The sequence below is a fragment of the Propithecus coquereli genome, unplaced genomic scaffold (assembly GCF_000956105.1).
Source record: "Propithecus coquereli isolate 6110/MARCELLA unplaced genomic scaffold, Pcoq_1.0 Scaffold146, whole genome shotgun sequence".
Taxonomy (NCBI): domain Eukaryota; kingdom Metazoa; phylum Chordata; class Mammalia; order Primates; family Indriidae; genus Propithecus; species Propithecus coquereli.
In genome coordinates this window covers 2,171,683-2,189,277 of record NW_012138969.1, presented here as the reverse complement: position 1 = coordinate 2,189,277, position 17,595 = coordinate 2,171,683, and the positions used below count along the sequence as shown (strand labels likewise).

Below are 17,595 nucleotides of genomic sequence, written 5' to 3'. Positions count from 1 at the left end.
TCTCTCTTGCCCTCTCTTTGCCCTTCCACCATGGGATGGCACTGCAAGAAGGCCCTCGCCAGAGGCTCCTCGATCCTGGACTTCCCAGCCTACAGAACTGTGAGCCAAATAAATTTCTATTCATTGTAAATTATTACGCAGACTGTGGCAGTCTGCTATAGCAGCATAAAACAGACTAAGACGTTGACAGAATACATGAAATGAATCACAAAATGACTACTCTCATTCCTTTCACTTTGTATTTAGCAATAGGTTACTGGTTTTGTTTTATTATCTATTTAGTTGGGAATGTGCAGCACTCAACCTCTTTGAAATGTCAAAGTGGGATTAATGTCAAGTTCAGACGAAGCTGGGAGGGGTTTGAACAAGTATTTGGAAGTAGGTCCCCAGACTGCATCTGCAGCCGATATCTCTTTCGAGACAATGACATATGCGATTCTCCTACCAAAAATGATCTCACTTGTTAACAGTTGATTGTTCAGGGGTCTGGAAATGACAGTGTATTATTTTACCACCCAGGGTGAGAATAACTACACGCCATAGCCATGTGTAACCTTTGTCTTCTCAGGGATCAAAGGCCAAGGAAGGCAAATATTTTTTTTTTAAGTTGCTGAAAATAAGAATTACCTGTCTGTATTTTTAAAAGTCATGATCATTTTTTACACAGTTGAAGAAAGAACACCTTCTCCCAATTATTTCAGATAAGATAGCTGAATTTCTACTACAATCACTAAAACTAATTATACGGATAAATAAATAGATCAATCCATCAATAAATTAACTAAGACCTACCTAGAAAAATGCCTCTTTGTAAACATAAAAAGGAAAGAATTGGAAAAGAGAAAATGGAGTCAAATGTATGTAGGTAGGAATGAGATTTAATTAAAATGAGAACTCTAAAAATTCAGTTAGGAGAAATTATTTCAGAAGGTAAAACACAGACTATGGTTTATTTATGCTCTGATCCTTTGACATCAGAACAATAAAGTGTTCCTTTCAGGGAAACTATTTGCTTTCTAGTTCAAAGCTATCAAACGCCAAGGCAATTTGTTATCTAAAACTTGAAAACTCGTACACAGATTAGGGGAAGCGGCACTAAATCTCAGAAACTCTATGACATGGAAGAGAGAGAGGAGCTTCAAAACCCATTCCACTTCAGGGCAGAAATGATTTCACTCTCAGTCTATCAAATCACATTTACTATGACAGCAGAGTAAAAACTCACAGGGCGTTTTATGCTATCACGCCGGAGCCCCAGCGTCACCACAGCACCCTAGAAGAAGTCTTCCTTCAGAAACTCAAAACAGCTGGCAGCAGATTTTAGGAAAATGAAGCAGCTGGCTTACAGCTGGAGAGTATCAGCTGAGTAGCCAAGACTGGAGAGGGCTGAGGGAGGCAGCCAAAGAGCAGAGCTTTCTCAAGATCATTCTGGTCCAGCAGGAGGATTTGCTTTTTATTTATAAGTTATAGCTCAGAAAGGGAAGAGTTTGGTTTTAGAAACTGAACCTCAGCAATGTAAGGTATCAATGGGAAGACTCTTTGTGAAAGGAAATTTTTACCTTCTTGGTTTTATTCTTCTGTAGTATATAAATTCAAACTCAGTAGACAAGTGATTCTCAGTCTTCCATATCTCTACTTCCCCCGACTTTCCTTCTCCTCCTAAGGTAAAGCATCAGCAAGAAAGGAGGTGGCCCTAGACTTCATGTCACAAGAACCTTTCACGGTACTCGTGCTTCTGGCCTTTGAAGGCATCAGCAGTATTTACCACTTCTATGATATAATGACACCACTATGAAGTGAAGCCCTTCCCTGGGAGCGCAATAACCCATTAGCTGGTGAAACTTGACTTCCAACTGCCGGGTTCTTCTAATTCTCAAGGAGCACATGCAAGCCACGTTCCTCATGCAGTAGACTGTCCACAGGCTGGCCAGCAGCTTTTGCAAAGAACAAACACATATACTGTTTCCCATCACAATGGCAAATGTCAAACTCTTATTTTTGCCTTTTCCAAAAAAAGGGAGTTGTGGGAAATTCTAGGGAAGACTTGCACTTACTTATTTTTCATACATGAGAAAACTTAAATCTAACAGACACCTTCACTATGTACACTCATGCTGCAAATATTCCATCCCGAGTGTCAACAGCAATGGTTTTCCCAGTTTTCAGATCTGGAACTGTCTTCTGACACAATTCTCTGGATTCTTTTTCTTCTCATCACAGCCCTTCTTTTTGGCTGCTGTTGTTCATAAAAGACATGACATTTTCATTCAGGTGAGAGGGAAATTTTTTTTTTAATTTTATATAGATATGAATCATTAGTCTACTCACCAAAGACATGAGACATGGATAAGTCAAAGCTACAGAAGAAGTCAAATCTCAGTACTAACACAGAAAAAAAGCTCAAAATGCTATCTTAATTAGTGTGGCTAAAGAATGAGTTGTTTCATTTTTCATGGTGTCAGTGGTGGAACTATTACACAAATACATAGCATGCTGTGGTTAGAAACGTCGTTAAAGTTTAGCCTATCCAACACTCATTGTAAAGATGAAGCAACCAAGGCAAGGAAGAAAACTCAAGAAAATCCGCAGATATGGTGGTGCATGGCATAGACAATGCAAAAGAGCAAACAGTTAAGGAATCAGATATAACTGGTGCTGGAATGCCTTATATGGAATGTTGCTGAATACTTTCCAGCTTTTTTCCAAGCTGAGATAAAAATTAGACTGTGTTATCTAAACACACAACTATTAGGCAGCGTAGAGACAGAGCTACAGCTCAAGGGTGTGTTGGATGATTGGAGCAAACTGACCTGTTATCAAATCTAGCCTCAGTATATTCGAAATACAGACAATCCATGCACGGATAACTGAAAGTTCAACTACTGCCTTTATTTTAATAAGGCATATGGGAAAATGAGGTTTTGGCCCTCAGAAAGCTAACATCAGTAGCAAAGTCTGGCCAATGGGCCTGGAGGTTCCATGCTTCGCAGAGGGACATTTAATAATCTGCCTCTCACAAGGCAAGGGGAGTTCAGCAAATATTAGAGAGTTACTGTCCTTTCCTCTTTAGACAAACACCAGCAGTTTCCCTTTAGTTTACCAGTATTTGCATAGGCATTATGTTATGAAAAGCTGTTAAGATTCAGAACCCTTGTCAAAGAGGACTTGGCAGAATCTAACTTAATCTTCTTTGACTGAAAGACAGAAAACTGGCCCAGAAGTGGGGCTGTAACCTTCAGTCACCTGCTGGCATTGCTGCAATCTGATGCCTAAGAAAGGAGGATCCAGTATGTCTTTGATGCCCAGTCAAAGCTTTGAGGCTGTGGCAAGACCACAGGACAAAGGCCGCACTGTTTATGCAAATCTAGAAATAAAAGAAGCTAAACTTCAAAGCCATTAGAAGTAACATCAGAAATTCAACACCCAGAGATGATTAGAGGCCCTACACCCATATGAAATAGAAAACCTAAGAGCAAAGCTGGGCAACACACCAAAACGCATACTGCAGGAAGGAATCCTAAGCTGGCCAGAGCCTGGCTCACGTGCTTAGAAGCCTTAATACACGCAGCTCCCTTAGCTAAGTGGTAGCCATCTGTGTGCCAAAGGAAGGACATCTCGGGTTGATGCTGCTCCTTCTCCTGGTACACACAGCTCCTTCATAAGAAGTTCCAGGGCCGAGCGCAGTGGCTCACGCCTGTAATCCTAGCTCTCTGTGAGGCCGAGGCGGGCGGATTGTTTGAGCTCAGGAGTTCGAGACCAGCCTGAGCAAGAGCGAGACCCCGTCTCTACTAAAATTAGAAAGAAATTAATTGGACAACTAAAAATATATAGAAAAAATTAGCCAGGCATGGTGGCGCATGTCTGTAGTTCCAGCTACTCGGGAGGCTGAGGCAGGAGGATCGCTTGAGCCCAGGAGTTTGAGGTTGCTGTGAGCTAGGATGATGCCACGGCACTCTAGCCCGGGCAACACAGTGAGACTCTGTCTCAAAAAAAAAAAAAAAGAAGTTCCAGCCGTACCCTTGCAAGGCTAGCCCTCATGGTGCCAAGTACCTGGGTAGTTCAGTCACCATCAAGCACGTGCTTTCCAAAGGAGACAACACTCTTAGCAAACACCATTAGCCACAATATACAACAGGATGAAATGCCATGAGCTTCCTAAAAAAATTAGGTTTTTTAAGGCCACCCCAAAAAGATATAAAGTCGGGCTGAGAGTCCAGGAAGCATCGACTATGTGGAGTTATGATTCAGACATGGTCACTCCTATGAAGGCGGGAATGTTAGATCAGGAAGGGACCCTAGAGAACATTTCATCCAGAGGTTTTCAAGCTGGACTGCATATTACCACTCCCTGGGAAGTTTTCAAAACGTGTCGATGGCCCCGGCTCTACCCCGCAGATTCAGACTTAATTGGTCTGGGATGTGGCCCAGGCATTAGTATTTTTTAATACCTCATCAAATGATTCTTTTAATAAGAAGCAGCTGCATTTGAGAACCACAATTCTAGCACATTTCCCTTATATTACAGGAAAGAAAACTGAGGACTGGAGATATGTGACTTGTTCAAAGTGACCCAGCATGAGCCAGTCCTTTCACAAGACAACACAAGTAACGATATGATGATATTTGCACACTGAAGAAAAAAATAAAAGAGGCTTCCTTTGGCTAGAGGTGACTCTCCTGGGGACTCCCCTGTACCAGGCTCACTCCATCCTCAAGTGATTATTATCCTCTTGGCTGGAGGACATGCTAGGTCATAAAATGCAGCTCATATTTTTGAGAAGGAAAAAGGATTAGAAAGGAAAATGGATCATTAACTTCAGAACTCTTACCGTGGAATGTTTGATAGCCCTTCCACTAAAAGAACACAAGAAGACAGGGTGTGGAACAGTATAAGATTAAGCAACTGAGTTGTGACCTTTCCCACACCAGGTTACTATTGTATGTGCAGTTGTAATAATGCTACTGCGTCAACTTCTTAAGACATATCTTTGTGCAGCAGCAGCAAAATCAGAACAATCCTTTGTACAGCAGAACAGAACAGTGTGAATTTCTGAAAAGTTATATTTTGAGTTCATAACTAATGGGGATACCAGGTTTAGGGACTTTGTGAAATCATGTAATTAAGGCTGAACTGCCAGGGCTAAAAACAGGCTAATTTAATAGAGCGTTTAAATTTGTCCTACACGAAGGGAGGAGTTTTTTAATAGCATGCTGAAGACAATATCAAGCAAGGGGAAGAAAATTAAATACAAGCAACAAAGAAACCAAGATCAGGGAATATGAGGACTGAAATGGCTCAAATGAATATTATTTATTTGGAGGAAATGCACTGATTTGATTTCCCTACACTCTATTAAATAAAGTGTTCATCAATAGACATTTTTTCTTCTGTAAAACTAAATGCTTAATGAACTCATCATGTAAGATACACTTCATATAAGCAAAGAGCTTAAGAGAGTGCCATTTTATACTGTGCCCCAGTACAAGGAACTTCATACACTTGACAAACAGTTTGGGGTATTGCCTTTAAAAAAAATTTTTTTTTTTTTACATAGCCTCTGTTGGATGGAAGGAGAATACATGTGCTTGACTTAATAAAAAACCACAGATGATGCATGCCTGGCTGTGTTTCTCCTATGTAATCCTGTACCTTACTACTTCTCTTAATAAGAAAACCCCTTGGCCTTTTTGATGGCTTAAGCATCTGGAATCTGGAGTTTCGAAGAATCCTGAGTATTCCAACTTTCCAAACTTTGAAACTCCCATGGTCCTGTGTTTTGATCATTCTGTGAAGATCCCCTAGTCCTCAATGGGCCTTCTGGGAGTTCATTTCCTGCAGTTCCCAAACCCAGAGATGCATCCAAATCACTTGTGTACGTGCTTAACATACAGATTCCTAGGCCCCTCCCATGGACCATCTGATTGAATATGGCTGAAATGGGGCCCAGAAACCTATGTGTCTCACAAACGCCCCAGCTGCTGAGATGCAGCTGGCCCCTGAACCAGTATTTGGGAAACGCTAGTCAAGCCCAGCAGCCTTATACCAAAAGGCTGGTAGAACAGCAAACTAGATGAATGGGGGTGAATCACTTTCAGGCCACCTTAAGTACTAATTTCAACACGATTATCTTTACAGAATTTTCTTCAATGACAATCTGTGATGGCCAAATAAGTAAAAGGATGTACCTAACTAACATTTTTTAATTCCTTGTTTCAGAAATCCATAATTTATCTTGCTAGAGAAAATTCTAGAACGGAAATAATGTGGCCCCATAAATCTTAAAGTCTAATAAGATTGAGGAAAAGCAGAGAGGAGACTTGTAGTTTTCTAAACTATTTTAGTATGCTGGCTGTTTCAAGCCTTACATGCCAATGCCACAAAAGCCGTCCGCAGTGCAAGACACCGTCTGACTGTCTGTCTGAGTGCTGTCCCGCCAGACCTGCTTGCAGCGGGGAGAGAGCAGCGGCGTGGGAGCCATATACAAGCTCACTGTTCAGCGGTGCGGTGATGACATGAAAAACCCTGATTCCGCTTGGCAGCAACTTTCCACTATCTTGGCTGCTCTTAACCATAATCACTGTGGTGTGTGGAGCTGGGACAGGATTATGGGGCTGGCTGGCAACCAAGAAACCAAAAAACAGTCTATTAGTCCAGGAGGGACTCCGTATTGAGAATGCCACAGCCCCAAATGTCCACAATCACATTTTTCACAACTATCCAAGGAATTTAAGACTCCACGGTGAGTCTCTAGAAAACTCTGCCTTTTTTAAGACCCCAAAGAGCAGCAATTTCTCACTTAACACAGCTTTCACGGAGAAGAACAGTCAACGTACATCCATAGACTCCTCTTTCTTAGAGTCGCGTCTCTTGCCTGGGAGAACAAGAAGCTTGCCCACTGCCCTCCCCATCCCCAAAACTTATGTCATCACTCTCAGGAAGAAAAGAGACTGGAAAGAGTTACAGTTCCCTATTGTCTACAATGTATGCATTTTGAGCTACCCTCATGGTTTTCTTGGGCTTGGCAGCCAAAATGGGGAAAGCTGCATGTAAGGAACCTCCTCTCTCCAGCCTGATACGTCCCTCTGTAGGCCTTGATGCGATTTAGCCTGGAAGGTAATGAGCTGTTCTAATATAGACAAGGAGCCAGTGAAATCGGTTGCTCATGAAAATGTTTCTGTAGCAGCAGCTGCCCTCAGACTAAGTCTCCTGCCGTACTCCTGGGGGGTATGCAGCCCAAGATCATTAGTTATGATTTTATTCATGTTTCTGAAATACACATCTTCTAAAGGGTCTTCAATCATTAATCAGAAAACCTTGGAAGGAGGAGGATTATTTTGCATTATATTTGCAGAGGAACAAATGCTCATCAGCTAAATGAAGAAGTCAGGGGACTGGCCTCAGCTCGGTGAATTTGACAAACAACTAAACTAATAATAACTGCTGCCTCAATGAAGTGAAATATGTCACAAAGTCATAAGGTCAGCCCTGGCAGGATGTTATGGAGGTAGTATTCAAAGTCTAATTCTGAAAGGATTTCTCTATGGTGCTCCTAGAGAGGAAAAGAAATGCCCTCCAGCCAAATCTAAGGCTTAATTCATGCAAGAGACTTGGCTAAAGTCTCCAACCACAAATGCTGCGTTTTCATGGATTTGAATGGCAGAAACTTCCAGCGAATTAATTACAGCCACTCTATTTATATTCTGCACGGGTTTTCATTATTGCCTATAATGAGAATCCTTTTTCACTGTTACGAACATTAAAACACAGCTTTCCTACCAGAGGAAAGGAGAGCTGAGAGAAAAGTAATACAATCCTGATCCTTTTACCACTAGGTCACTTGCTGGCAGCTTGCCAAGCCTGCTGGTTCCAAAAAGCAGTTACTACTTGGGCCCTAGGGCTCCTTGAGCAGCCTGAGGAGGGAGCAAGAGTCAGGACCCACGTGCCAAGGGGGGTAGGCAAGTCAGTCAGAAACAGACAGCCAGGGGTGAATTGCAAGCGCACACAGTGTGGGCCTGGTGGCGATTTGGCTGCCTGGACAAAGTCCAGGGGACAGCAGCTACTCAGCCCTAACAATGGTTGCTGTATACAAGTGCAGGCCTGGCAAGGTCCGGTGCTAGTCACATGGGCATGTTTTGTTTGTGCAAAGTGATCAAGTTATACATTTATGATATATGCACTTTTTGGATGTATATTACATTTCACCAAAAAGGTGTTTTTTGTTTCTTTTTTTAAAAATGGGCTTAGGGTCAGATTTTCTAGAGGCCAAGCTGGCTTTCGCTGTGCCACCTGGGGCATAGTTGTAGGTGGGCTGGCGGTGTTCAAAGAACCTGGGAGAGAGAGATGGATTTAAAGATATCACACTTATGCAGAACAGGGTATATAAAACATGCATATTTGGGCTGAAATGAAAAGGACATATGTATATGCAGAGAAAGTTTCTAGAGGAATACACAAGAAACTTACTATTGGTCACTCTGGCAGGTGGTATGGAGAGGGGGGATTCACTTTTTATCATATTCCCAACTCATACTATTTGAATTTTTTATTACGTGAGTAGATTACTTTTCCATTTAAAAACAAAAAGCAGCAAATTCTTAAAATAATTTGAAAATATTTTTTAAATCCACAAGGACCTTAAGAGGTTCAAATGTTTTAAAATCAACAATTTTTGATATGCTAACGACATATCGATTAAATTCAATTAAATGAACAAGTCACTCCTTTGAGAAGAAAAAATGTCAAAACATATACAATACACACAGTCTGTAACTCCAGATGAAGAATAGCTATGATTTAAACACATGTAGCAAAGTTTCTTCATAATCTGGTAACTGGGCAATAGCTCTAGTGACCATACTGTAGGCTAATAATTTTCTCTGACTTTAACTTCACTGTATATTGTTAGGTTTATGAAGAAATGTGCAGGAACAAGACTTATAATTTTCCTACTACAGTGCCTATATAAGCTGTATAATGGTGCTACTATACTGCGCCGTAGACTTGGAGACGGTGCCACACAGTGATACGACCCAAGTGCACATTTAAGTGTTGGAAAAAGGACCAAGGCACAACCAGCAGCTTTCCTAGTTACAAGGCTTTCATTGTTCACTCCTAGAACCACCAGAGACAGACAAGCGAGAGGTCCGTAAGAAGCACATGCTTACATATACCTGGAGTCACAAAGAAAGTTAGTGGCAGAATCATCTGGATAAAGGGGATAAACACAAGGTCTGTGAAAACCAAACTCTGCTTAGAGTAGCTGACATGCTCCTTTAAACCGTGAGGGGATATTTGTTATAAAATAATCATCATTAAAACAGCTACACAGGATTTAAAATCTAGGAATCAGTCACCTCATTCCAACACTGATTCACTGTGTAATTTACCAGGGGAAATCCCTTAACTGCCCTGGGCTTTAGACTTCTCATCCGTGGAACGCCATAAAATAGAATGAGGGACAATTTAGGCATTTTTCCTAATTCTGCGGGCAGGCAATCTGTCATAACTGGAGTAGGATTGGTGACATTTATTAGTTATTTCAATTTTTACCCAAAGGAAATACATAATTCTGAGGCCCAATTGTGTTTTGAAACTGGAGGTTGGGGAAAGGATTGATAACTTCTCCAGTCATCTAGAATAAAGCTGAATTTAGGAGACAACCAAAGGTAAATCCACTAATTAAAAAGGCTAAAAAATTGACTCTGTTTTACCAGTATGAACCTGAAATGTAGCCAATATGTATACGATTAGTGCTGCCTTAATCCTTTGCCTTTGGTAATACTTGAGAAGTTTCTTTCTGTTCCTGTGTGATTGTGATCACAGCAAGTGACCTGCATATTTATGTACAATGCACATATTTAGTCTCATTCTGTCCCTATGAAATCTACCAAAATAGAGTAGAGTTCAGTAACTAGAAAGTGCCTGAGCTGAGTGATGAAATTATCAAGACAGCAGAAGGGAACCACTGAGTCCCTTGTATCGCTCAAGCGGAAGCAACAATTCTCATTTGAAAGAAACACTGGAGTTCTGATCTTCTTAAGTTGGGTCAACCGACAGAAGCAAAAACTAGAATTAATGGATCTTTTCATGATCTTAAACAGACCATCCATACTCAGTCTGTGACATTAGCTGCCTAGGTCATATTCTGGCTCCACCATGCACTAGCTTCGTGACCCCAGGCAAATTATTTACATTCTCTGTTCCTCAGTTTCCTCCTGCGCAAAGTGAGAGTGAAATTTAGGGGCACTTCCACCTAGGGTTTTTGTCTGGAGTGAATCAGTTATACCGAAGTGTTTGGAAAAGTGCCTCCGTAAATGTTAGTTTTCATTACGTTGATAATTTTTTGTTGGAAAGAAGAAATTAAATTGAGTTCTTTGTGAACATTTTAAAAAAATATTTTGAGAAAGGTAAAGGAGATGGGACGGAAAGGAAAAGATTGATAGGATATAGCAACTATCATTTATGTAAAAGACATTGTATATACATTACCTCATTTGTGACAACAACCCTTTGAGGTAGCTGTTATTACTAGTCATTTTCTGATGAGGAAGCTGTCTTAGAGGTTCACTAATGTGCTCATGATCACACAGATTTGTGCCCTAGTCCATGTGACTCGCATACTCTTTCTCTGTACTAAACTACCAGGTTGGGAAAAATAAGGAAAAGGAGGAGAAAGGTGAGGAAAACAGACTAATGGAAAAAAGAGGACTAAAGTATTATCTACTTTTTCAGCCATAAGCTGAAACTTCTGTCTATAGGGACAATGTACAGCATTTAATGTCAAGATTGTAATGATAACATATCAATATGACACCATTCTCACCACTGGTGCTAAAAACTATCATTGGTTATCACATTTTAGGAACATCTTATAAAAACATGTATATGAGCGTATCTAGTTAAACATTCACCAACATGCTACTGGTTGGGCATTAGAATGTGGAGATAAATTCAAGATAACCCTCAAATAATGCAGAAATAAAGTAGGGTGCAAAATGTTAGGACCAGGAACTCAGAACCAGTAGAAGCTCATCATTGTTTATGTTTGCATCAACTAAACTCACGTCTTTCTTTAAAAATCCATAAAATGGTTCCCAGTTTGGCATATTACTTTTTAAAACTCTACCAAGTGAAATACTCAAATCATTCTGTAATTACATAGCAGATACTGCCTTGTGCCTGTACAGACTCTGTGAATCCCAACTGTCTTTCCACAAGCAACAGCAGGCTCTCCAAAAGACAATCTTAATGTCTCCTTTGGACCAAATGTTTTTCCCCATGCCATGCTCCAGTTTTCACTATCCTGGTACTTGGCCCCACTACCCTTAATCATAGGTTTGGGAAGGGGGATGAGGTCAGCCTTCTCTCTATTGCTAAGGCCACTTGCTCATGGCTCCACTGAATTAAAGAGAACCTACTCAAGTACACTGCCACATGTCACAACACTTCACAGTTCCTTCATCTCAGTACAACGCTGATTCTCATCAACTTCGTGCTGGTTTTAATTATGGCACAAGGAATATCTTCCTTATCACGGAGTTGCAACATTTGAAAGAAAACAATTAGTTTGGTGGATTTTGAGATCAGACCGGTAAATGTAAAAAGTTTTCCTTTTTGCTGGTATAACGTATCTCTAAAATATAAATTTTCCTTTCTTCATCCTAATCTGAATAAGCTTGATGCTAACTAAGTGCAGACGTTCTCTGCTAGCAGAATCTTTCAGGTCAGTTTGTTGGTACTCATTTCATTTATATGTGCAGTGCAGAACTGGTCCAGAACTCTGGGTAAGAAAAAATATCGTTATCATAGGGAAGTCTGAATGTAATCAATGAGCCAGGCCCCTCAATGACCCATCTCGAAGAGAAGTCTTATCAGGCACTCCTCCAGCCCTTCGGAGAGGTAAGTGGACGAATGAGAAGAGGGTATCCGCACAGAGTGAGTTACTAAGATCAGATTCAAAGGAAGCTGGCACCCCAGGCTCTGTATTCAACACAGTTCTGTAAAGTTCTGATAGCTCTCTGCAATTTTTGACACTGGCATGTGCTGGCTTTGCAGAGTGGATTCTAGTCGGTTTAGCATCTCACAATGTTAAATAGAGCTTGGGAATGAGAAACTAGAGGTAAGCAATTGGCAGAAACCCCTCAAACTATAACATCCTAAATGGAGGTACTGCCTCCCTTGGAGGGTTATATCCCATAACTGTCTCAGGCAAATATTCCCCTAGTGCTAGTCTAGAAGTCACTATTTCTGGAGAGACCCTATGGTATAGTACAATTGGAGACTTGAAATCATTAGATCTGTCACTCGCTTTAACTCTCTTGAGAGGAAACTCTGGTTGATGCCCCAGTACTATATTTTGCCTTGCTGTGCCCTATTTCTGGAATGTTCCTTTCCCAAGTTTTAATTGATTTCTATTCATCCTTCAAATCTCAGTTCAAAATCAGTGTTAACTCCTCAAGAAGTCTTCCATGACCACACAACTGATTTAAAATCCTTTGGTTCTCCCCCAAACGCTTTGAATGCTATTCAGATCACCTCACACTGCCCAGCAAAAGGAGCCATATTTGTCTATAAGGAACCACATCTTACTAAACTTTTTTCATCCCTAACTTGACTGGTTCTTACAAAAAAAGGTTATTAGGAGCGTGTGCTTGTACAACCTCTTTGTGCCTCAGTTCTCCCATCTGTAAAAGGGTAAAATAATAGTATATACCTGATAGAGTCATTATGGAGATTAAACCAGAAAATGAATGTAAAGTTCTTAGAAGAACCATGAGCTCTTATGAAGTATTTGTGGAATTAATAAATAAATGTAATCTTGAGTAAGTCAATTACTTTAGACACAATTTCTTCTTCTGTGAAATAGAGATAATTTTATTTCTTCACAAAATGGCAGTAAGGATCAAATGAGAACACAGTTGATGAAAATACTTTGAGAGCTGTAAAGTACTATTTAGAAACTAGCGTTTGTATAATAACAATACCTAATAATAACCTAATGAATTATACAGAGTTTCTAAGACATAACCAATATTTTTCAAAAAAGAATCTTCAGTGACTGATTCGAAAGTTGCCAAAGGCCCTTGAGATTCTTCTTTAATTTTCCAACACTGGCCATAAAGGAAAATAAATTCCAAAAGTCTATTCTGAATTGGAAACCTACCCATCTAAATATTAATAAATAGAACACCAATGTCCATATAATCTGGAAAATCCAGGGAATTTAGGATGTACATTGATGCTGGTTGATCCTAATCATATCATAAAATATACGAAATTCAAGAGCCAGAAAGAATTTTTGAAGTAATTTATTCCAATTCCCTCATTTTATTGATGAGGAAACTGATGCCTATCAATCCCAAGCAACCAGCCCCAAATCACCCATCAAGCTAGTGATAAATAACTCAAGATTCCTAATTTGTAGTTTATAGGTTAATATAAGTTTTATTTATGTCATATTCCCATTACCACTACCTTTTTAGGGCAATCTTTAGGGACAAACTTGGGTTCAAATTCCAATTTTGCCATTTATTAATTCTGTGACTTTAAGTGAATTATTGAAATGACCCAAGCCTCAGTTTCTTCGTTCATAAAATAAGGATCAAAGCACTCCTCTGAAAAGTTTACTGTGTGATAAAGGAGGTAATGTGTGTAAATTAGGTAGCAAAGCTTGGTACCTGTTTCACCCCTCGCTAACTTCTTACGGTAAATATTGTAATGTTCTTAAAAACTAAATAGTGCATAAAGGCCAGGACCATATTGTAAGACATCGCTTTTGAAAAAAGCAACTAAGAGAACTGACATTTGTGAATATTTTTTTTTTTTTTTGGTATTGAAGTGGTTAAAAAAAGAAATCCTTCCTTCTGGTTTAAAACCTGGCTGTACCAACGCTCCCACTTTCCACATAATGTGCCCTTCTCCGTGGAGGCAGTCAAGGAAAGTAGTAGCACAGCGCGGTACTATACCGCATGTTCGCTTTCACACCTCGGAACCTCTCCCTGCAGGTACCCTAAGGCTGCCAATTCCAGCTGCTGCGTTCACTCCTGCTCTCCACCGCTGCTCTAAGGATGTGTCTCGTCTGAGAACAGCTCCCTTTATCGACACAAAATGGAAAGTGCTCCAGAGAGACGGGGCTCTGTCTTCCTCCGGGGACCTGGCAGCCCGTCTCCCCTGGCCAGCATCCACCTTACCCTCCACAGGCCCCTGAACAGCTCGCCTGGCCGCCAACTTCGTCTGCCACTGACACTTGCGTTTATAAAAGGTGCGAGACTGGACCGCGTTCTCCAGGTGGGGCGGGCAGCCACCCCCACTGATCCCCTGGGCCTCTCCCCAGGCCCAGAGGTCTTTCTTCTGAGGACCAGACTTGACTGTTTATCTTTCCGAGGGCGGCTCCGTCGCTCCCCAGGACGCAGTACCCCAAGGCGCCCCGCGCGGTTTGCATCTGCGGCGGGGAATGCGCCCCAGGAGGATGCACAGGCGGGCAGCCTGGAGCGCTCGGAGGAGCCGGGACCCACGCTGGTGGCGTACCTGGGGAGACTCCGCGGGCCCCGCCCAATCTCCATCCCTGGGTCCAGGCCCCCCTGCAGAACGAGGAGCCACATTTCCAGCCTCTGAGGTGGGAGCAGAAGCCAGGCTCCGGGAAGTCAGAGCGGCGCACTCCACGCCACCCCGACCACTGCGCGCCCCTACGCCCCCTTGCCAGCGCAGTTACGTTCCATACGTCGCGTTTGGAGGGGAAGACGGCGAAAGGCACTCTATCCCGTCACTTCAGGGCTAGGGGTATGAGATGGGGAAAGAGAAAACCTTGAGAGTTGAAAGGAAGAGCGTTGAAAGCCCTCTTGAGGGGTCTCCCCAGGCCGCCTGTGGCGGGAGTAAGGAGGAACAATGCCACCTAATGCCCACGCCACCCGCACGAGCTCGGGTGGGCTGGTTATCCCCATTAGCACCCCACGCGCGCACGGAGCCGCGCGTCCTTCCCCAGCCCGACCGCCTGCTCCGCCCAGGACTCCTGCAGGCGGCGAGGAGTGCGCGCGCCAGGTCTCCGCGTGCCCTCGGCGGTCCCCTCGCCCTACAGCGGCCGCCCCCGCCTCCCGCCGCGGCCGCACGGGGCCCCCGCCCGCTCACCAGATGGCCATCCTGCTCTTGGGGTAGTCCAGCCGCTCCAGGCAGCCGAGGAAGTGTGGCAGCGTGTGCGCAGCGTTGCGGGCGAGGACGGCCACCAGCACCGTGGGTCTCTGCAGCGGCGACTCGGGGAAAACCACCGCCTCCTCTTCGTCGTCCTCCGAGTCCGGCTCGGCGGCAAAGCGCGCCCGGCAGCCGCCGCGGAGCAGGGCCGAGGAGAGCAGCAGCAGCGACCAGGCGAGGGTGGCGGCGGGGCGCGCAGCCATGTTCCGGGCTGGGGCGGGCGGCGGGGACTGCCCGAGGGCGCCCGAGGCCGGCAGGGAGGGGCGGCGGCGGCTCACCGGGGGCGAGGAGGCTGCCAGGGGCGGCCCGGGGATGCGGCTCGCTCAGGCCGGTCGGCGCGCGCACACTGGCACCGACTTCTGCAGCTCGCGGGACCCTCCCGCCGCCACCGCACCGCCCAGGCCCCGACGCGGGTGCGCACCGCGTACCTGCTGCCGCCGGCGCCCGCCTGAGCCTCAGGCTGGCAGACCGTCGTGGCCGCGGGGCTGTTTGTCCTCAGTACTGCGGAAAGTTCCTCTAGTCTAGGCTCAGCTTGTACGGCTGAGCTCTGTGGCTTCCCCCAGGGCTGTGAGGTGTGGCCGTGTCTGCCAATGGGCGTGTGTGTGTGTGTGTGTGTGTGTGTGTGTGTGTACATAACGGTACAACCCCAAGAAAATTTATTCTGCTTTTGCAAACCGCAGTCTGAAGTCCTTCACAGTGATGCAATGTATCCACGTTTGCATAATGCACCTATTAATGAATGAGTAGAGCTCTAAAATAGAAAGTCACCTCAACTGTTCACGGCTATGACAAACAATTGTTTAGCCACTGCAAAGGCAGAATGTTACACAGTCAACTTCTGAAATTCATTCTTGACTGAAGAGACACGCAGGAATACAGAGTTTGAAGACTTGGAGAATTTCAGAGCCAGGTCGGCCCCCTGAAAATAAAAACAAACCTCTTGAGGGACACTGTTCTGAAGCCCCTTTCTACTGCTAACCCAGGAACCTAAACTCCCTCACAGGATGGCATCTGAAACAGCAGATTCACTTAGATGGTTTTCTTTTTCCTTAATGACGCGAGCTAACAAAGAATAACAAAGAGAGGGAAAATACATTCATGTTGCAGAGCAGGAGAGAGGTGAGGAAGAAGAGAAGAGGTGAAGGAAGAACACAATTATCACGTAAAATGAAATGGCTAGGATACACTGCTCAAGGACATAAGCTCTTGAAGATAAGAGGGAAGCAAGTATTGAAATGTGAAGTTCCTTCTTTGTGGAATTGTGTACCCGTTGATCTATGAGAATGTACAGGGTGCATTGGTGCCGCTGCTCATGCATGAACTCCAATCCCAATTTGCCCTCAGCTCTGTTCCAAGGTCTTTTTACTAGTTGGATTAATGCTTCTCAGCAACTATGTGAGTCTTCCCCCACTCTCCTTTGACCCCCTCACTCCCTCAGAAGTGTATATCACCTCCATCATTAAACTCCCTCAACATACCCGTCTCTAGCTATTAATAGCATCCCTACCAAGCCACTCCTTACTTGTAGGTGCCTGTTCATGACAGGGTCTCTGATACCATCCTCTCCCTTTCTAGTCCGTGATTTTTCTCCATTATTTTCTCCACTTTCTACTGAATCTTCCCCTGATCCCTCTCTATCAACTCTTTTCTTTCAAGCTAAAAACTTGGTTAGTCTTCTCTTATCCTTAAAAAATAATTTTTCTAATCCTGTGTCTTCTATTAGCAATCCCCTCTCTTGGCCAAGCTACTTGAAAGAGGGGTCTACACTTGTTTTCTGCACTTCTTCATCTTCCATCTTTCCCACCACAGTGCAAAGTGGCTTCAGCTCTCTCCACTGAGACTATTCTAGCAAAACCCACAGATAACCTCAGTATTGGTGGATTCAGCGAACTGTCTTCGGTTCTCACTTTCCTGGACCTCTGTTATGTAATCTCCCCTCCTTGATCTCCTCTGAGTCTACTTGTCTCCAAGACAATCCCCTTCACTGTGTGCCTGTGACAGTGTCCATTGTGTGTTACTTTTCTCACTCCATATGCTCTCCTGGGGTGTTATCATCCTGAAATCTATATTTCCTGCCCAAACCTCTTCTCTAATATTCATACTTTTGTATCAAACAACCTACAGACATTTCTTCCCCTCTATCCTCCTTCAGGAACCATTCCTGCTTTCAAAGGCTCACAGTCTTATAAGGAAGGCTGAGAGTTAAACATCTGTTAGAGGTATCATGACAGATGTATGTACTAGCTACAGTGAAGGGACAGAGGAAGACACGGTCACTTCTACAGGGGACTGTTAGGTTTCATTGAGATCTTCTCCATGTTGTTCTGTCTTCCTTCTTTCCCTTTCTTGACCTGTGTCCCTCTCATCTTTTATACTAAAATCCCCATTCCTCAGCAAAACTTGGTTTAATA

The 17,595-nt window shown here is 43.4% G+C and overlaps 1 pseudogene across 1 annotated transcript in view; it reads right to left on the bottom strand.

The window, feature by feature from the left end:
- The window catches only part of LOC105806761, a 59,804-nt pseudogene extending 43,986 nt beyond the window's left edge, over window positions 1–15,818 (bottom strand). The window contains exon 1 of the transcript XR_001137290.1: window positions 15,125–15,818. The product of XR_001137290.1 is annotated as an uncharacterized LOC105806761 (transcript). The remainder of the gene's footprint in view (window positions 1–15,124) is intronic.
- Window positions 15,819–17,595: the final 1,777 nt, after the last annotated feature.